The following is a 22294-nucleotide window of genomic DNA, read 5'->3' on the forward strand; positions in this document are numbered from 1 at the left end:
GCAGAGGTAGCAAGGCATTGGAGTTGGGCGGGAAAAGGAAGTTGGTGAAGACAGGTTAAGGAGAGGGTCGTAGAAGAGGTGGGAGGAAGTTGGAAAAAATGGCAGAGATGAAGGTCAATTGCAGTGAGGAGACGCATAGGTGGGACATCAAATAACAAGAGATGAGAAATCAAGACATGGGAAATCAGCATCAGAATAAGCGTTTTAGTAACCTTGAGTGACTTGGTCATCCTCAAGACACACTCCACAGAAACCCTCTGCCATCTCCTTGCTGTTGGGAGTTCTGCACCATCACCCACCTTCATATCCAAGGTAAGATCCCCAAAAGAGCCATAGCCATCCAACTTTAAGCACTCCTAGATGTTTGTGGCTTCATACAGACCTATGAGTCAGGCTCCAGATGCAGCACAGCCACCATCAAGTTGTAAACAATGCACTCTGCATCCTTGACGATGAACAGCCCTGCCTCCTGGTAGTCCCTGTCTTTGCAGCGTTCAAATCCACAAGGCCTCACCAACATACCACACAACTCAATGGGTATTAAGGAGAACGTCCTTCTCTAGTTTAGCTTCTACCAAGAAGACTGCCAACAGTGTGTCCAGGTGGATTCCACCAGATCACCATCTCTACCCATAACTGTGGAGTCTCCAACAGATGCCTCTTCTCAGCCATGATCTTCAACCTCTACATGGCACCCTTGAAAACCCTACTCATCAGCCACAACATCCACATTTACCCTTGAGGGCTTGACCCTGCAACTGACACCTTGTGGCAAGTCTCGGGGATTCCACAAAAACAGCCACATATCCTTCAAAACACACATAGTGAAGAAAACTCAGACAGCGTTTTACAAACTATTACTCGTGCTGAAAATCAGGTCCTTTGTACGAGACACCAATTTTAGATCCATCTTACAGGCCATTGTGGTATTTCACTTGGACAGAACTAACACTGCTCACTGACCTAACTACTACAAAAGATGCACTTATGAGAAGTGTCTTCCACATAGTTTCCTGCCCCATCAAAAGTCTCACTGGCTACTCTACAAGCACGCAACACTTTCAAAGCCAGCTGCATCATCTACACAGCCGTCACAATGCACGCTCCCTCCTACCGGGGAAACAAATTCACTACCTCTGGCAAGCAGCACATCACCAGAAGTCAGGTCTGGTGAAAATGCAACAAAAGAAAGAAACAGGTACATCCCCCAGACTGTGAAACATCATACCCACTGTATATCGGACCCCATTTTTCTATGCCCAACTCCCTTTCAACACTGTTACATGTTGCCCACTAACTGTAAAGGTTAACTATGCCAGTCTATGCTACATGGTATGCCTACAATCAATGCCATGTAAGGACTGTTTCTCCCTTCCATTCTCCAATGTAGGCCCATAATCACTCCTTTACTTCCAGCAGCTAGGTTCGCAATCAATAAATAGCCCCAAAAATATAAAGCAAAATAGTTTGAATGGAGGTCCTGATGAACAGTAATGGAGGGTCACTTTGCAAATGTTGACAGTGTCCACGGGGCCTAGCGGACTTCTGTAAAGAAGTGAAAATGGAGTAGTTCCCCTCCGTGCAATTTAGGTATGTGTGGGAGTGAGGGGCCAACAGGCCCCTCTCTGCCGTCACTTTTCAATACAAAACTCGGACCAAGTGCCTCCAGTAGTGGGTACGCCCCTCGCCCTTATGCGATGTTAACTTTGGGTTACATTTGCGTAGATGGGACCACTGAGCAGGACACAGGGCATCCATTTTTGTACCCCTTTTCGACTCCATCTTGGTGACCAGGCCACACTGCGATAGTACAAAATGCCTCTCTCCCTATTCCCGCCGCAGCAGCTCGGAGCACATGGCCCCCACCCTTGTTCCCACTCTGACTGGAAAACTCTGCAGCTCCATTCTCAGGCTGAAGCCGGAGATGCTTGCAACAAATAATAAATGTAACACATCTCTTTTCCTCTGAGATCACTGTCTTGCATGTGAACCAACATGAGCTAAGCACATAACTCGTCCATCTCCACAAAAGTGCCCTTGCCCCCTTACCCCCGCCAGTTGAAACTTATTGCCATTCTAACCCTTTGTCCCTGCAAGATATTCCTTTCATGTGCCAGACTGCTGACCATGCTATGAAGCCCACCCAACAGACCCTCAACTAACATTAGACCCCTGCTGCAGTATATCGTGCCTAATACTAACAAATGCCACATACCTGAGATTCTTGTGAGGCTAACCCCACAGTTCAATGAGAGTATTATGGTGGTCAAGACCCTTAAACCTGTGACCTGTATAACCCAAATGTTATAGATGATATAGATACCTGCGTGATTTGTATAGTGACATGATAAACTACTGAGGGTCTTTTGATCAACCATTATTTAGTGCATGCATTATTTAGAATGTATTCATTAGCTTAGATAGATAGTGACCACCGACCTGACCTTCACCCCTCCGGAGCACAGATGTCTGACGTCAACCCTCCCGCCAACCAAGCAACCAACCCGGAGGAAGAGATGATGCCCACACCTAAGACACCACCCTGGCTGACCAATCCGGGTCCAATGTAGCATCATATGTTAGATATGTCAATGTGCTTATATAATGTGTTGTAACCTTGATGTGGTCAGAGCGTTCTTAGAGATCTAGATAAACTTTTCCTTCAACTCTCGCAGCCTGCTCTTTTGTGCCTTATTCCCTGTCCAGGGAGTGTCTGTTTTATTCATTTCACACATGTAAGTCAGGGAGGGCACAAACATTTGGTGACCCCCTGCGACGTGATTCGGAGAGGTGCCTCAAGGCCGGCGCCGTGCGGCGAGATCCGGGACGCCCCCCAGCAAAACCATCGCCTCTGCGGACAACCAGCCTCTGTGCACTACGAAGAAGGGTCAACGGTTCCCGGTTGACGAATACCCGACTGAAAAGCTGCTCGCCGAGGCTTGCCACGGCTTGGTTGGGGTGCAGACCTAACTGGGGTCGGAGTGCGAGCGGCGACCCTCAAGTCACCTGACTGAACACGTGAGTGCCGGTTGCGAAGGTTACCAAGGAAAGGTAAGGGGAAATAGGAGGGAACAGGTGGTAATGGGTTATAGGGAAGAGTAGGGCCTGTGTGAGAGATGATGAGGCTTTTCTGATCTGTCCTTTATATGGCCATTAGGTTTTTGTGAGAAGTGAAGAGAAGAAGAGAAGAGGTATCCTAGCCCGAACGGGGTAGAAGGCGGCGCCGCGTAGCATTGTCTCGTCCAGTGCAGAATAAATAAGTGAAGTTGCAGAGAAAATAGTAGGAGTCTCGTATATTGAGTAGACTCTGAGTAGTTATTTAGAACATTGTTTTTCTGGGTACGAAAGAATTCTTGGAAAAGAGTAAGAGGGTGTAAGAGTTGGGGAGTGAATGAGAAGAGTAGGCGAAACAGGGAAGGGGTGATAACAAGGGCAAAACAGGAAGTAAAAGCGCGCAGGTAGTGCATGTGCATGATATGTGTTATATGTCTTTTGTGTTCTGTCCATTTTTGTTAAAGATATCCAAGTACTGAGATTGATTTGTGGGTAAAGTGGCAAAATATGCAAAAATGAACTGTTGAATTTGAACATGCAACAATCATAAGGTTAACATTGAAAATTGATTTATATATACATATTGATACATACATGTGCATACAAACTACAAGTAACTGAGAAGATTCGTGGTATATTGTCGAGCTAGAAGGAAAGAAAGGCAAGTGGAGAAGTGATTAGAGGGAGAGAGAGACTGAAGGGCAAGTACAGACAAAAGGAAAAATATCATCATGGGGGAATAACACCACTAGCTCATATTTGTCAGCACCTTCTGCTATACAGTGAGAAGATACAAAAATACCACAATCAGAGGTTGACAGAGATAAAAGGAGACAGTGCGACGCCAATTTGGCCAGAAGGTGGGTCATTTGATAAAAGGGTGTTAGATTTAGTGTCCACACACTTGTTGGCAAGGTATAAGGGGAAATAGAACAGTTACAGAATAGAAGAGAAGTACTAGACCTGTGGCGAATGTTTGAAGAAGTTACACCTACAGCAGAGGTAGGTAAAGAAAGAACGAACGAAAACCAGAAAACGCAGGAAGAGGTAAGCGGGACGCCAAAGGGCGAGTGCACAACCACTACAGCTGAGGGCGATACAATGAAAATATATCCCTTAATGTCAAGGCCAGCAGTAGGATACAGCAAGACCCTGTACACACCAGCATGTCCCACCCCCACACCCTCAACCGGAGCAGTCGCTACGGCACCGCCGCCCTATGATAAAGGAGGTTTGTATGGTCCGACAAGTGCACGCCCCATGAATTTGGCACACTTAACCGGAGAATTAGACCGCCAGCTAGCGCATGCACAGATGGAAATAACGCGGCTAAGAGCATTGTGCGATAGAGGCCAAATACTGCCAGGGGGAGGAGAGGTGCCACAGTTATCCATGGCAGATCTCACTCCCATCATTAAGCATAGCAGGGGAAATGGCGCCAGCACTCTCAGAGCCAGCCCGATCAATATCATCACAAGGAACACGCATACCACAAAGGCGAGAGAAAGAGTGGCAGTCAGGGGAGTTCCTGTTTCATCTAAGTGACAAACCCGTGAGGATTATACGCCCACCCACCCCAGAAAGTGAGAAAGGGGAAGGACGTGAAGAAAACAATGAGAAAGAATCAGAAATAGAAGAGGTGTGGAGTGACTTAGACGAATATGAAGAGGAAGCTGCCGAGGCCGGGTCCCCACTGCCAAACCGCCGTTACCCAGATACAGCATCGCCACCACTATGGCAGGGTAGATTAAGACAGAGAGGAGGGAATATGATGGTAAGTAAAATAAAGAAAGGTGCGGTAAGTAAGGTAGGAAAGAAACACAAGTTACAAATGCCATTGATACATAAAGGAGCAGGTAGGCCACATTACATTCCCTGGGCTCAAATGAATAAAAACAACCTGCTGAAGGTCCTCCCTCCACTATCAGGAGGGGATGGGAAATGGAAACACGCCTTTGAGAAAAACACGGCAGGAGTGCCACTAGCAATAGGGGATGTGAAAATTTTATTAGTGTCAGCAATTGGTGACCAAGCAGACACAGTGTGGGAAAAGGCCGGATTCCCCGGAGTAACAATGAGTTGTGACCGCCACGATGGGTCGGCGTTCAACAACGTTCAAGCACAAGTGTGGGATGCATTGCGGCGCACGTTTCCAGATATTACAGATTTACATTTAGTGATGCAGTGTACAATGGAGGAGAATGAGGATCCTACGCAATTCATACTGCGGGTGCAGGATTTGTGGAGAAGCGAAACTGGCATGGCGTGGAACCAGTCCACCGCCTTGTTCTATTTTATCATCAAAAAGGGGCTCCCGAAGGAGGTACAGAAGGCCTTAGATAAAAAAGCTGGGATAGAAGCCAAGGGTTGGCCTGAAATACAGAGTATAATTGTGCACCATTGCAGGAGGATCAAAGAGAGAGAAAAGGAGATAGCACAAAAAAGGCTGGCAGACGAGGCAAAGCTGGTACAGAACACATTAGTGAAGGTCGCCGCCATCATGCCAGCGTAGCCACAGATAGGGAAAATGAGGGGGATGAAGGAGCGGGAAACAGACCAGTAACAATAGCGGCTCTGCGGGCAACAGGAGGACAAGGACCGTGGAACGGAGAAGAGCAATACGGCGGACAACAGTGGCAAGAAAGACCAGCAAGAGGAAGAGATGGGTACCGTGGCCAGAGAGGGGGGTTTGGAGGTATGGGGAATAGAAGATTTGGTGGTCAAGGAATGAGAGGCGGACCACAAGGGTCATGTTGGAATTGTGGGAGGTGGGGACACTATTCGAGAGATTGTAGAATGCGGCCTTCAGGGTATTTCCAGGGGCAACAGGCCATAGAGAACGAACAAGGCTGGGGGTGCCCACACCCAGGTAGCCCCTATGGACTACTGATGGGAGGAGGGAGACAGCAGGACCAGTACTATAACAAACCTCAAATGCAGCAAGGACAGCAACCACCGCCACAACCTATGGCAAGACAAAACGCAGTAGGAAACGCAAACAATAATTGTTTTCCAACAGATGCAAACGGTCGCCCGCACCATACCGTGGCGTGACAGTGGTTGGAGACAATGTCTTTTCAGTACCAGGACAAGAAAGACATTCAGATTAGGACAGCCCACAGGGAACACTTGCGTGTCCAGTCCTATCCACCACCCTACGTGCAGAAGAGGAACCACTAGTGGGGGCAGAGATAGGAAACAAGCAGTTTATCTTCATGGTAGACTCAGGAGCAGAGAAGTCATGTCTTATGGAAGGGCGGTTTCCGCTCTCAGGCAGGAATTTGGAAACACAGGGGTTCTCTGGGGATATTTTAAAAGTTCCTTACACTAAAGATCTTGATATAACGGTGGGGGGGGAAAACCGTGCGCGCACCCTTACTGTACCACGAAGACGCGCCAATAAATTTGCTGGGGAGAGATTTGCTAAGTAAATTAAATATGACCATCTCGTTTACAGAACGAGGAATAGTATGTTCAACCCCAGGAGTGTGCCCAGTACGAGCCATGTTGATGATCAGCACAATGATGAATGAAGTTGTGGTGCGAGGAATACCCATTGATATAGGCATGTTTATTTATGGCATCAAGGTATTAGCACGAGTGGTACCGGAGATAACGAGAAAAGAATGGAGAACAACATCAGATTTCATATTCCGCCCAATTGCACACACAGATGTCGTGCCAGGCACGATCATGTCCATAGACATCGAGGCAGTTCAGGTATCCAGCAAACGTATTGTGGTCATTGGACTGGACGCGCATGGGTGCGAGTGGAGAACTGTGTTATGCATAGACCCAAACGTAATGCTAAGAGACATAACAGATGAGGAATTATTCACTGATAGGGAAGATGATGGAGAAATAATAATGGAAATAAGTATACCATGTGATATTATGATCCAGTACAGAGAGGTACACAACCCACTCATGGCTAGCGTTAATGCCCCACCGACTATATTTGAGGAAGACATGGCAAAGGTAGCACCTGAAATTTGGACCACAGGGCCCCACGATGTAGGGTTACTACATGAGGTGACACCAATAAAAATAAAACTCAAGCCAAGTGCAATACCACCAAGGGTAAAACAATATCCCATATCGAGAGAAGCAGAGGAGGGAATTAGGGAAACCATAAATGCACTCCTAAAACAAGGTATCATAGTGCCATCAAACTCCCCGTGTAATACGGCAATTTTCCCGATCAAAAAAGCTAAAGGAGGGGCGTGGAGGATGATCCAAGATCTTTGCCCACTCAATGACGTCATTCAAAAAGAGTTCCCATTAGTGCCTAACCCGGCATCAATATTGTGCAGCATACCGAAAGAATCAACATGTTTTACTGTAATTGATCTGAAGAATGCCTTCTTCTCCATACCACTCGACCCAGGATCCCAATACCTGACAGTGTTCACATTAGGGAACAACAGGTATGAACATCGCAGACTCCGACAAGGGTATTGCGAGAGCCCCAGCATTTTTAACAGGGTACTACTTGAAGACATTGGAAATATAGATGTAGAGAGCACCATTATTCAATACGTAGACGATTTACTCGTCTGCAGCCATACAGAAGAAAAGTGCAGAGAAGACTCGATAGCACTACTGAATGTGCTAGCTACCAAGGGGTACAATGTGGACAAAGGAAAATTGCAATATTGCCTCACCGAGGTTGTATACCTGGGACAGTTAATATCAAAAGATGGGAAGCGAATACTCCCAGACAGAGCAGCTGCTATACGCAACATAATAATCCCAAAAACTGTGAAAGGCATGCAAAAGTTTCTTGGCATTTGTAACTATTGCCGAGCCTGGATCCTTGATTACGTGGCATACACGCGTCCCTTACTACAAGCGTTAAAAGAAGCACAGAAAAATAGAGCCACAATAAAATGGACACATGAAATGATGACACAGTATTTTAAATTAAAAGACCTCATTGCTGATGCCCCAGTTCTCGCGAGCCCAGATTATGAGAGAGAATGTTTCTTGTTTTGACACTGTAATGGAACACTGATGACGGCAGTACTGACACAAAAAACATCATTAGGTCACAAACCATTGGCTTACTACAGCAGGACACTAGATCCCGTAATGCAAGGTCACTTTGCGTGTGGACAGGCTCTCGCAGCTGCGGCCTTTGCGATTGAGAAAAGCGCCATCATTGTGATGGGTTGTTCAGTGACGCTATATAGTCGGTGGGGCATTAACGCTAGCCATGAGTGGGTTGTGTACCTCTCTGTACTGGATCATAATATCACATGGTATACTTATTTCCATTATTATTTCTCCATCATCTTCCCTATCAGTGAATAATTCCTCGTCTGTTATGTCTCTTAGCATTACGTTTGGGTCTATGCATAACACAGTTCTCCACTCGCACCCATGCGCGTCCAGTCCAATGACCACAATACGTTTGCTGGATACCTGAACTGCCTCGATGTCTATGGACATGATCGTGCCTGGCACGACATCTGTGTGTGCAATTGGGCGGAATATGAAATCTGATGTTGTTCTCCATTCTTTTCTCGTTATCTCCGGTACCACTCGTGCTAATACCTTGATGCCATAAATAAACATGCCTATATCAATGGGTATTCCTCGGGGCAGAACATTCCTTATTTGCCATTCTTGAGCGATCAACATCAACATTAACAACACAGAGAGCAACAGCATATGAGATAATAATTTCGAGCCCCAATGTACACATTGTCAGGTGCAAAACAGTAAACCCAGCAACACTCATCACAGAGCCATGCACGACAGAGGACATACAGGAACCCGATTGTGCCACCTATGAGGGGGAAGGTGATGACATCCCAAAAGCAAGTGAAAATGCCCTGAAGGATGGAGAAATATATTTCATAGATGGGTCAGCATCAATAAACCCAGAAACAGGGAAAAAACACATAGGGATGGCGGTAGTGTGATGGAGGAAGATGACTATGAGACGATTGTGCAAAAGCGCCTCCCATCCCATTACTCTGCACAGGCAGCTGAACTGACTGCGCTGATCGAAGCACTGCACACAGCTAAGGGATGTGCAGTGACAATATACTCAGACTCAGCATATGCAACTACCACAGTCCACTCAGGGTTGTCACAGTGGCGTAGACGGGGATTCAGAAGGGCAGATGGTTCTCCAGTACAGCATGCAACATTGTTGAATGAGTTAATAGATGCATTAGCAGTACCATCGGTAGTGGCAGTGGTGAAATGCCAAGCCCATACCACAACACAGATGCAATCTCATTGGGAAACGCGGCAGCCGACGCAGCGGCGAAGGAGGCCTCGTATTTCAATGTAACACCAACACTCGAATGCGTTGTAAAAGCAACCATTACAGAACCACTAGAAGAAGCCTACAGTAACACACCAATAGCGCAGAAAATAGAGTTACAAAGAAGAGCACCACAGGAGGAACAAGAATTGTGGAACAAACGGGGATGTAAACCATCAGCCACAGACCTCATTTGGAGGCAGGAGACAACAGGAAAGGTAGTAATGCCCGTAGAATTACTAGAAATAGCGTTCCAACAACTACATTTCCCCGGCCACGTAGCAAAACAACACATTGCTGCAGACATCCAGGAACATTGGTTTGTCCCCAATCTACAGGAGCATATGTCAAAATTCATTGTAGAATGCACAACATGCCAAACATATAATTCAGGGATGACATTCAGAACACTGTGCGGTACCCTGCCCCGACCAACAGTACCATTTAGAGAGCTCCATATAGACTATGCTGATATTGGAGAGCGGTGTAAAGGAGCAAGATATTTGATTGTGGTGGTATGCCCCTTTTCAAGATGGGTGGAAGCGGGCCCATGTCCCCACCCAGACGCGAAGTGTGTGGCCAAGTTTCTTGTTCGGGAAGTGTTTTCCCGATAGGGAATATGCGATGTGATAAGATCAGACAACGGTACGCACTTCGTGAATGACCTCTTTAAGGAAGTAACGTCACTCTTGGGGGTAAAACACAAGTTATGCTCAATTTATCATCCGATGGTGAATGGGGTGGTAGAAAAGATCAACGGATTGCTGAAGAGTAATCTATCCAAGTTGTGTAATACACTGAAGAAGAACTGGGTGTATTGCTTGCCCCTAGCACTGTTCCAACTCAGGACGCAACCATGTAAAGACCACCATCTGAGCCCCCACGAAATTGTAACTGGGAGGCAAATACACACGCCAGTATCCCCGATTAGAAGAGCATTGGATGCGCACAGGGCTGCCACAGTGCTCGGGGAAGAGTTCAAGGAATCCCTAACCCATTTGACACGTGCAGTATGCAGCATAGCGCGACAAATAGCACCGCCTTTTACTGAAAATGTGGCGACTGATACTGATACCACCACACCAGCCACAGACAACCCAAGCGGGCCACTGATGCCAGAAGCACAAGTGTACGTCCGCACCTTTGTAAGGAGGTGGAATTCACCTAGGTTTCATGGCCCTTACGAGGTCATCTATAGTACACCCACTGCAGTGAAGGTGAAGGGATTGAAGTATTGGGTGTACTTATCAGATGTGAGGCGGGCATGCGATAATACAATCCCCCAGGATGAGCAAGATGGTGCCACTGGTACCACAAATGAGGTTGAAAAGGGATAACAAAATTGTCTGTAAACAGAACCTGCAGAGATAAAAGTGATGATATGCAACTTGTTCTGCATGACTTATCGTCTATCTTCCTTTTTTCCGTTCTTCCTTTTCTTGATTTTTTGATATCCTCTCTATATCTCTCTCTCTCTCTCTTCCTGCTCTCGATTATTGTTTCACGCTTTTCTCCATCACTCTTTCACTCTCCTCCTCTCCATAGTAAAAGTAGATGTATAATGAAGAGAATGAGCAAACATGAACAAAAATGATAATTAAATGTGAAGTTGAACAGGAAATGTAAATACATGTATATATTGTAGTGACTTAACGAATTTATATCGCCCCTCCAGGTGACAAATGGCCCAACGAACCACAATCGCGGAGAACAGATTAATGCTAGATAGTGATAGGGATGCCATTAGGGCTAATAGGTTCAGTAATGTTGAATGTTTTTTAAAATGTGCTGCAGTTTTGTTCTCAGTAATGTTGTTCTTTATGGCTTGGTATTATACCCTTCTATCTTTGGTTAATGACATGCACAAGGGGGGGAGCGGGGCTAACTTGATACGAGAAGGGTCGCACTTGATATGGACTGGGGTAAAGACAATGTGGAGAGAAACATATGACATTAATGCCAATGGTACAATTGTAATGCAACCTTCAGAACACGCCACCGCAGGCCCAACAAGTGTCTCCTTGCTACTTCCTAATATAAATATGAGTAATGATTATGAACTCAATGAATACGATGGCGATTATTACTGGCCAAACGATATAACTAACTCTAGTACACGTTCACAGACAACCATACACCCTACCTCACATGACACTGCTGCTACTGATGAAGATACACGTCATATTGAATAACAATGATACAACCTGGGCTGGAATGTTTCCAATACATTACAAAAAGGTGAAAAACAATAACAAGGAAGGGGGAAGGAGGAGAAAAAGGGGGGACGAAGGGAAAAGATACGACATTTATCATGACCTGGGGTTAGACGAAATAGAAGATCCCTGCCACCCCGATCAATCATATAAATGGTATTCGGACATGAGTGCCACGGCGAAGCAAGCAACAAATGAAAGCTGCTACGTCTGTTCACCCATTCCGCATGCATCAGGAACACCGAAAATGTTAATACCGCAGGAATTGCCCTTGTCGGAGGTCCAATGTTTGATTCATCTGGTTTTGTGTAGGATAAAAAGCACCTTCCAAGCACACACCGTCACAATGGAAAAACTGGAAAATGAGAGAACATGCACAAGCAGACGCCAAGGAGTAATCTGCCTTAAAGAACCATTTCTTGTCATTAAGGGAACGAGATATGCAGAAAATAAGTGGCACGAAGAAACTATCGAATGCAAAGCAGAAGCACTTTGAGGCCTATCGAATGACACCTTCCAATGGATAAAGGAGGTGTCTGGCCCCATCTGGTCGCAGCATGTCACGAAGTTAACGTGGGTCACAGCGTTGGAAAAAACTATCAAAATACAGAAAGAAGTTCCACATGAACTGTGTTTCCATGGGGAAGGAAGACTGAACATGGGGGAAACAAAGAAATGCAACAAGATGGTAATAATACCTGACATGAAGAAAGGCACCGCTGCACTCATGGACATGTACTGGATTTGCGGCAAACAAACCTATCTACACCTCCCAACAGCATGGAAGGGTACATGTGCCTTAGCCACCCTCCACACAGCCCTGATGGTAATACCTGAAAGTAATATCCAAGGGACAATGGGAAAATCGGCTGGCATATCGGCAGCAGGGCAATCGGCTGGACAATCGACAGCGCCCCAACAAATGACAACAGAAGCTCCAGCGTATGAACTATTGTCAGAATATGAACTGAAGAAAAGGTTAACACAAAGTGAAAGATCCTCCAATTACATCTCATCCGAATCATCGAAACTCCTTGCTGAGATCCCACAGAAATACAAGTTCTTTTCATCAGCAGAGACATTTTTTCGCCTCACTCCTCGTCCCGGGACTCCAAGCATGAGTAAACACCAAATGGTTGCAGATAGTGCGCTGGGAGCTCATCAAACTGGCTAACGACACTGAAGAAGGGTTCAACGTGATAAAAATAGAGCTCCGCATACTGCGCCTAATGACAATGCAAAACAGATATGTCCTAGATCTCCTCACGGCGATGGACGTTGGTGTTTGCCGAAAAATTGGGGGGGCGTGTTGCACAAGATTACTGAGCATTACTTCAGCCTCTGAGCTGCAGAAATAATTTCGAGCCCCAATGTACACATTGTCAGGTGCAAAACAGTAAACCCAGCAACACTCATCACAGAGCCATGCACGACAGAGGACATACAGGAACACGATTGTGCCACCTATGAGGGGGAAGGTGATGACATCCCAAAAGCAAGTGAAAATGCTGAAGGATGGAGAAATATATTTCATAGATGGGTCAGCATCAATAAACCCAGAAACAGGGAAAAAACACGTAGGGATGGCGGTAGTGCGATGGAGGAAGATGACTATGAGACGATTGTGCAAAAGCGCCTCCCATCCCATTACTCTGCACAGGCAGCTGAACTGACTGCGCTGATCAAAGCACTGCACACAGCTAAGGGATGTGCAGTCACAATATACTCAGACTCAGCATATGCAACTACCACAGTCCACTCAGGGTTGTCACAGTGGCGTAGACGGGGATTCAGGAGGGCAGATGGTTCTCCAGTACAGCATGCAACATTGTTGAATGAGTTAATAGATGCATTAGCAGTACCATCGGTAGTGGCAGTGGTGAAATGCCAAGCCCATACCACAACACAGATGCAATCTCATTGGGAAACGCGGCAGCCGACGCAGCGGCGAAGGAGGCCTCGTATTTCAATGTAACACCAACACTCGAATGCGTTGTAAAAGCAACCATTACAGAACCACTAGAAGAAGCCTACAGTAACACACCAATAGCGCAGAAAATAGAGTTACAAAGAAGAGCACCACAGGAGGAACAAGAATTGTGGAACAAACGGGGATGTAAACAATCAGCCACAGACCTCATTTGGAGGCAGGAGACAACAGGAAAGGTAGTAATGCCCGTAGAATTACTAGAAATAGCATTCCAACAACTACATTTCCCCGGCCACGTAGCAAAACAACACATTGCTGCAGACATCCAGGAACATTGGTTTGTCCCCAATCTACAGGAGCATATGTCAAAATTCATTGTAGAATGCACAACATGCCAAACATATAATTCAGGGATGACATTGAGAACACTGTGCGGTACCCTGCCCCGACCAACAGTACCATTTAGAGAGCTCCATATAGACTATGCTGATATTGGAGAGCGGTGTAATGGAGCAAGATATTTGATTGTGGTGGTATGGCCCTTTTCAAGATGGGTGGAAGCGGGCCCATGTCCCCACCCAGACGCGAAGTGTGTGGCCAAGTTCCTTGTTCGGGAAGTGTTTTCCCGATAGGGAATATGCAATGTGATAAGATCAGACAACGGTACGCACTTCGTGAATGACCTCTTTAAGGAAGTAACGTCACTCTTGGGGGTAAAACACAAGTTATGCTCAATTTATCATCCGATGGTGAATGGGGTGGTAGAAAAGATCAACGGATTGCTGAAGAGTAAGCTATCCAAGTTGTGTAATACACTGAAGAAGAACTGGGTGTATTGCTTGCCCCTAGCACTGTTCCAACTCAGGACGCAACCATGTAAAGACCACCATCTGAGCCCCCACGAAATTGTAACTGGGAGGCAAATACACACGCCAGTATCCCCGATTAGAAGAGCATTGGATGCGCACAGGGCTGCCACAGTGCTCGGGGAAGAGTTCAAGGAATCCCTAACCCAGTTGACACGTGCAGTATGCAGCATAGCGCGACAAATAGCACCGCCTTTTACTGAAAATGTGCCGACTGATACCACCACACCAGCCACAGACAACCCAAGCGGGCCACTGATGCCAGAAGCACAAGTGTACGTCCGCACCTTTGTAAGGAGGTGGAATTCACCTAGGTTTCATGGCCCTTACGAGGTCATCTATAGTACACCCACTGCAGTGAAGGTGAAGGGATTGAAGTATTGGGTGCACTTATCAGATGTGAGGAGGGCATGCGATAATACAATCCCCCAGGATGAGCAAGATGGTGCCACTGGTACCACAAATGAGGTTGAAAAGGGATAACAAAATTGTCGGTAAACAGAACCTGCAGAGATAAAAGTGATGATATGCAACTTGTTCTGCATGACTTATCGTCTATCTTCCTCTTTTCCGTTCTTCCTTTACTCGATTTTTTGATATCCTCTCTATATCTCTCTCTCTCTCTCTCTCTCTTCCTGCTCTCGATTATTGTTTCACGCTTTTCTCCATCACTCTTTCACTCTCCTCCTCTCCATAGTAAAAGTAGATGTATAATGAAGAGAATGAGCAAACATGAACAAAAATGATAATTAAATGTGAAGTTGAACCAGAAATGTAAATACATGTATATATTGTAGTGACTTAACAAATTTATATCGCCCCTCCAGGTGACAAATGGCCCAACGAACCACAATCGCGGAGAACAGATTAATGCTAGATAGTGATAGGGATGCCATTAGGGCTAATAGGTTCAGTAATGTTGAATGTTTTTTAAAATGTGCTGCAGTTTTGTTCTCAGTAATGTTGTTCTTTATGGCTTGGTATTATACCCTTCTATCTTTGGTTAATGACATGCACAAGGGGGGGAGCGGGGCTAACTTGATACGAGAAGGGTCGCACTTGATATGGACTGGGGTAAAGACAATGTGGAGAGAAACATATGACATTAATGCCAATGGTACAATTGTAATGCAACCTTCAGAACACGCCACCGCAGGCCCAACAAGTGTCTCCTTGCTACTTCCTAATATAAATATGAGTAATGATTATGAACTCAATGAATATGATGGCGATTATTACTGGCCAAACGATATAACTAACACTAGTACACGTTCACAGACAACCATACACCCTACCTCACATGACACTGCTGCTACTGATGAAGATACACATGTCATATTGAATAACAATGATACAACCTTGGCTGGAATGTTTCCAATACATTACAAAAAGGTGAAAAACAATAACAAGGAAGGGGGAAGGAGGAGAAAAAGGGGGGCGGAAGGGAAAAGATTCGACATTTATCATGACCTGGGGTTAGACGAAATAGAAGATCCCTGCCACCCCGATCAATCATATAAATGGTATTCGGACATGAGTGCCACGGCGAAGCAAGCAACAAATGAAAGCTGCTATGGCTGTTCACCCATTCCGCATGCATCAGGAACACCGAAAATGTTAATACCGCAGGAATTGCCCTTGTCGGAGGCCCAATGTTTGATTCATCTGGTTTTGTGTAGGATAAAAAGCACCTTCCAAGCACACACCGTCACAATGGAAAAACTGGAAAATGAGAGAACATGCACAAGCAGACGCCAAGGAGTAATCTGCCTTAAAGAACCATTTCTTGTCATCAAGGGAACGAGATATGCAGAAAATAAGTGGCACGAAGAAACTATCGAATGCAAAGCAGAAGCACTTTGAGGCCTATCGAATGACACCTTCCAATGGATAAAGGAGGTGCCTGGCCCCATCTGGTCGCAGCATGTCACGAAGTTAACGTGGGTCACAGCGTTGGAAAAACCTATCAAAATACAGAAAGAAGTTCCACATGAACTGTGTTTCCATGGGGAAGGAAGACTGAACATGGGGGAAACAAAGAAATGCAACAAGATGGTAATAATACCTGACATGAAGAAAGGCACCGCTGCACTCATGGACATGTACTGGATTTGCGGCAAACAAACCTATTTACACCTCCCAACAGCATGGAAGGGTACATGTGCCTTAGCCACCCTCCACACAGCCCTGATGGTAATACCTGAAAGTAATATCCAAGGGACAATGGGAAAATCGTCTGGCATATCGGCAGCAGGGCAATCGGCTGGACAATCGACAGCGCCCCAACAAATGACAACAGAAGCTCCAGCGTATGAACTATTGTCAGAATATGAACTGAAGAAAGGGTTAACACAAAGTGAAAGATCCTGCAATTACATCTCATCCGAATCATCGAAACTCCTTGCTGAGATCCCACAGAAATACAAGTTCTTTTCATCAGCAGAGACATTTTTCGCCTCACTCCTCGTCCCGGGACTCCAAGCATGAGTAAACACCAAATGGTTGCGGATAGTGCGCTGGGAGCTCATCAAACTGGCTAACGACACTGAAGAAGGGTTCAACGTGATAAAAATAGAGCTCCGCATACTGCGCCTAATGACAATGCAAAACAGATATGTCCTAGATCTCCTCACAGCGATAGACGTTGGTGTTTGCCGAAAAATTGGGGGGGCGTGTTGCACATTCGTGCCAACTGAAGATGCTGATAATGGGACACTCTCACATGTGATAACAGCAGTACACAATCTAGGAGAGAGAATGAGAACAGAAGGAGGCACAGAAGAAGGCACGTGGTTCGACAATCTGTTCAGTTGGATACCGTCATGGGTAAACGTGGCAATGAAAATACTCATCCCCATCATCGCCTTTGTGCTCTTATTCTTCTGTGTGTGCCAACTGGGACTGCGGTGTTGTGAAAAAAGTATGCCTACCTCAGCTATGATGATGGTAACAATGGGCCGACCGACAACGGTAGCTACCATGATAGACACACAAATACAAACAGGGGAGTACACTACACCGCAGTACATCCTGACAGCTATTTACAAGCAATATGGGGACAGGGTTGATAATTTACACCACACAACAATAAAGGAACCAACGGAGCTGCAATGGTACAGAGAAGTATGGGTGGACTTAGATGGAGATGGTGGGGTTTACTTAATGTGTACACCAGACGAATATGCCAGAAGAGGAAATAGCTTAAGAAGGGTATGCAGAGCGTGGATGCCAATAAAAGGCACCCCCGCGTGGGACGAGGCTGTGGTGGAGGCTGAGTACTACCGAAGGGAGAATGAAAAGAATAAAAAATAAAAATATTAGTTACTTTAGATGTAACGAAAGGGGGGAATGTGTGGAGCGAGGGGCCAACAGGCCCCTCTCTGCCGTAACTTCTCAGTACAAAACTTGGACCAAGTGCCTCCAGTAGTGGGTATGCTCCTCGCCCTTATGCAATGTTAACTTTGGGTCACATTCGCGTAGATGTGACCACTGAGCAGGACACAGGGCATCCATTTTTGTACCCCCTTTCGACTCCATCTTGGTGACCAGGCCTCACTGCGATAGGACAAAATGCCTCTCTCCCTTTCCCCGCCGCAGCAGCTCGGAGCACATGGCCCCCACCTTTGTTCCCACTCTGACTGGAAAACTCTGCAGCTCCATTCTCACGCTGAAGCCGGAGATGCTTGCAACAAATAATAAATGTAACACATCTCTGTTCCTCTGAGATCACTGTCTTGCATGTGAACCAACATGAGTTAAGCATATAGCTGGTCCATCTCCACAAAAGTGTCCTTGCCCCCTTAACCTCGCCAGTTGAAACTTATTGCCATTTTAACCCTGTGTCCCTGCAAGATATTCCTTTCATGTGCCAGACCGCTGACCATGCTATGAAGCCCACCCAACAGACCCTCAACTAACGTTAGACCCCTGCTGCAGTATATCGTGCCTAATACTAACAAATGCCACATACCTGAGATTCTTGAGAGGCTAACCCCACAGTTCAATGATAGTATTATGGTGGTCAAGACCCTTAAACCTGTGACCTGTATAACCCAAATGTTATAGATGAGATAGATACCTATGTGATTTGTATAGTGACATGATAAACTACTGACGGTCTTTTTGATCAACCATTATTTAGTGCATGCATTATTTAGAATGTATTCATTAGCTTAGATAGATAGTGACCACCGTGTTTCACAACAACCTGACCTTCACCCCTCTGGAGCACAGATGTCTGACGTCAACCCTCCTGCCAACCAAGCAACCAACCCGGAGGAAGAGATGATGCCCACACCTAAGACACCACCCTGGCTGACCAATCCGGGTCCAACGTAGCATCATATGTTAGATATGTCAATGTGCTTATATAATGTGTTGTAACCTTGATGTGGTCAGAGCGTTCTCAGAGATCTAGATAAACTTTTCCTTGAACACTTGCAGCCTGATCTTTTGTGCCTTATTCCCTGTCCAGGGAGTGTCTGTTTTATTCATTTCAGACGTGTAAGTCAGGGAGGGCACAAACAGGTATCAAAAGAAAATGAAACCCAATATGTTTTGCACTATGCAATGTCTTAGAGGTACCGAAGAAAGTTAAGAAGATTAAGTTATTATATTGTATAAATTGAGTATAAATACAAAAGTGCAGAATTTGGTTGGTGATGTTTGCCATGCCAATAAAGGGTATGGCAACATATTACATGGCTCACGGGCAGCGCAGAGAGTCTGGCTGCCTACCAGGAATGCAGTTACAGGGGTGGAGAGGGCAGTGTGGGCCATGAAAATGGACAGTTGTGGATAAGCAGCTAAATGGCTCTGGGGTGGTTAGTGAATGAGGTAGTGTGCCAGGATGTGGTTATGGGTTGAATGCCTGGATTTAGACTTTAGGACACCCCAGATCAGAGGCCGCCTCCAATGTGGGTTCACTTGCGTTTTTGCACGCAGGCAGAGCTGCTCTTCAACAAGGCTGTCAACAGTATGCTCGCAAGGCGCATTTTTTTATGATTACACCAATTCCCATCATCCCAGCATGTAGACATTACATTTGAAAACTTTCGAATTGCATTTATTCTCTCTCCATGGGCCACTCATAGGGGTTCCTCTAAATTACAGAGGTATTGGGATGCTAGTGATGATTGGCAGAGGAACAAGTGATGTGCCAAAGGTCCCAGAGAATGATGTGCCCTTTCCTGTGACTATCCGCCACCTGATCTTCATTAGACCAAGACCTATGTTGCTCTGGGGAATACCACTTGGGCATTACTGAGCATTACTTCAGCCTCTGAGCTGCAGAAATAGAAACCTCAGGCGCTTCAGCGCCGGCGCTTCTGGGACGGTGCCGGTCTACGCCGGTCCCGGTGGGCTCACTATTTAACATCCTCATTTCCCCCTTAGACACAGGTTAGTCTGGGTTGGGAATTACAGGTTACGCTATTTCGAAAATTAGGAACTTTGAGTTGAAACTAGCTAGACTTGAGTCATTTGCTTAAAGATTAAGGACTACTGCATTTGAAGTTTTTTTTCTGATTTCGAATTTCGAATTTAGGAAATACTATCATCCAAGTTTGAAACGTGCCTTGCTTGCCTGATTGTGTGTATTTACTAGCATCTTGCATTTTTGTGAAGCCGTGCCACACCATACAACATTACTCACTCGAACGCTTTAACGTTCGTATTTGTTTGTTTTTGCTGCTGTGTGTGTTAAACTTGCGCATTCCACTTACCTTTGCCTGCAAACTAGAAAGAGAGCGTGAGTTGAGAGTTTATATCTTTCATTTGACTGCTCAGATCTTTTTACATTTAACGGATTTCTGATTACTAGTCAGCCCTTTGTGAACTACATATCCCAGCAGCCTCTGAGCTGCAGAAATAGAAACCTCAGGCGCTTCAGCGCCGGCACTTCTGGGACGGTACCAGTCTACGCCGGTCCCGGTGGGCTCACTTTTTAACATCCTCATTTCCCCCTTAGACAAAGGTTAGTCTGGGTTGGGAATTACAGGTTACGCTATTTCGAAAATTAGGAACTTTGAGTTGAAACTAGCTAGACTTGAGTCATTTGCTTAAAGATCAAGGACTACTGCATTTGAAGTTTTTTTTTCTGATTTCGAATTTCGAATTTAGGAAATACTATCATCCAAGTTTGAAACGTGCCTTGCTTGCCTGATTGTGTGTATTTACTAGCATCTTGCATTTTTGTGAAGCCGTGCCACACCATACAACATTACTCACTCAAACGCTTGAACGTTCGTATTTGTTTGTTTTTGCTGCTGTGTGTGTTAAACTTGCGCATTCCACTTACCTTTGCCTGCAAACTAGAAAGAGAGCGTGAGTTGAGAGTTTATATCTTTCATTTGACTGCTCAGATCTTTTTACATTTAACGGATTTCTGATTACTAGTCAGCCCCTTGTGAACTACATATCCCAGCATCCTCTGAGCTGCAGAAATAGAAACCTCAGGCGCTTCAGCGCCGGCGCTTCTGGGACGGTGCCAGTCTACGCCGGTCCATGGCGGGCATCGGCTATCGGCCCTACACTCTGTCCGGCTACACCTATACAGGGTTAATAAAACGGGTAAGAAATTGGCTTTTTAAAAATCCTACAGTTGCTATCTGATGCGAACAAACTTGAAAACGAAAGACTTGTTAAAAGTTTTCTCGACAACAGAGAGAAATCTCTTAGCTTCCCCGTTCCTGACAAAGACTTGGGCACAGACACCGAGCCAAATGAAACACACCCCCAGACCATATCCATATCCAAACCTACCACCCCCGTTCCCACTCACTTAATACCCAACTGCCTCAGAAATACCACCCTGAAAATTACCAGGTCACTCAACAAACACTCTCAAGATGTGCATGATTACATCACCCAAGACAACTTGGACATACTCTTCCTCACGGAAACTTGGTTGCAAGAACCTATAGGCCCAACTGTCGATAGCGCTGTCCCCCACAATTACAACATTTACTACGAAAATCGGACATCAGGTAAAGGAGGGGGGTAGCTATAATAGCTAAACAGACTCTGAAGCTGTTCACTACTAAAACCCTTTGCACGGGTTGCGAAGTTCTGCACCTAAAACTCACGCCCTCCAACAACCATTGTATTAACTTCATCGTCCTATATAGACCCCCTTCACTGATCTCAGATTTCAATGAAGAATTATGTCATATCTTGAATAATTTTAAGGGAACTAATACTGGGACTATCCTTTTGGGCGATCTGAATAGATGGCGAGGTAACCCCTGCGACAAAGAGGCTATAAGCCTAGAAACTAGCCTAACAAACATTAATTACCACATCGCTAATAAGGGCTCCACCTGCACCTCTGGCAATCAACTTGATTGGATTATCACAAATAATGTTCAATTGACAGTGGCTGATACCATTCCATGTATATGGACAGACCACTACAAAGTTGAAGCTACATTCTTTCCTACTTTCAAAGCTGTCCATTTTGATAATTCCCCTAAACCGGTTCTAAGCAGAAACTTTAAGAAAATCACACATGACATTCTCAAAGAAGGTCTTACTCATGTCATGAACAATACTGCAGATAATGATTCTTGTGAAAACATCATCCACAATTTCAATAATCATTTCCAGGAGATTTTCGATAAAAATGCGGCGCTTAAAAACAAACAGGCTCGCCCCAACCCTAACCATCAGCATTGGTACACACCGGAATTGAGCACCTTCAAAATAGCTAAAAAGAAATTAGAAAGAATATGGCACAAAACCCCTTCAGAGGAAAATTAAGAAAACTGGAAAAAATGTGACCTTTCATATAGAGCTAAACTGGTTGAAGTAAAAAAAGAATACTATAATACTCAAATCATCAGTGCTTCTAACTCCACTGGAAAATTGTTCCAAATCCTAAAATCTTTCGAAAAACCACCCACTCTCTCTTCACCCTTCCAACCAACCTTGACCAATTGTGAAGCAGTTCAACTTG

General features: G+C 45.4%; 1 protein-coding gene across 2 annotated transcripts in view; it reads right to left on the reverse strand.

Annotated features, from left to right (window-relative positions):
• PTPRR (protein tyrosine phosphatase receptor type R) overlaps positions 1 to 22294 on the reverse strand; it is a 1074582-nt gene that overhangs the window by 2250 nt on the left and 1050038 nt on the right. The window lies entirely within an intron of this gene.

The sequence above is a fragment of the Ambystoma mexicanum genome, chromosome 12 (assembly GCF_040938575.1).
Source record: "Ambystoma mexicanum isolate Mex_15411 chromosome 12, UKY_AmexF1_1, whole genome shotgun sequence".
Classification (NCBI taxonomy): Eukaryota; Metazoa; Chordata; class Amphibia; order Caudata; family Ambystomatidae; genus Ambystoma; species Ambystoma mexicanum.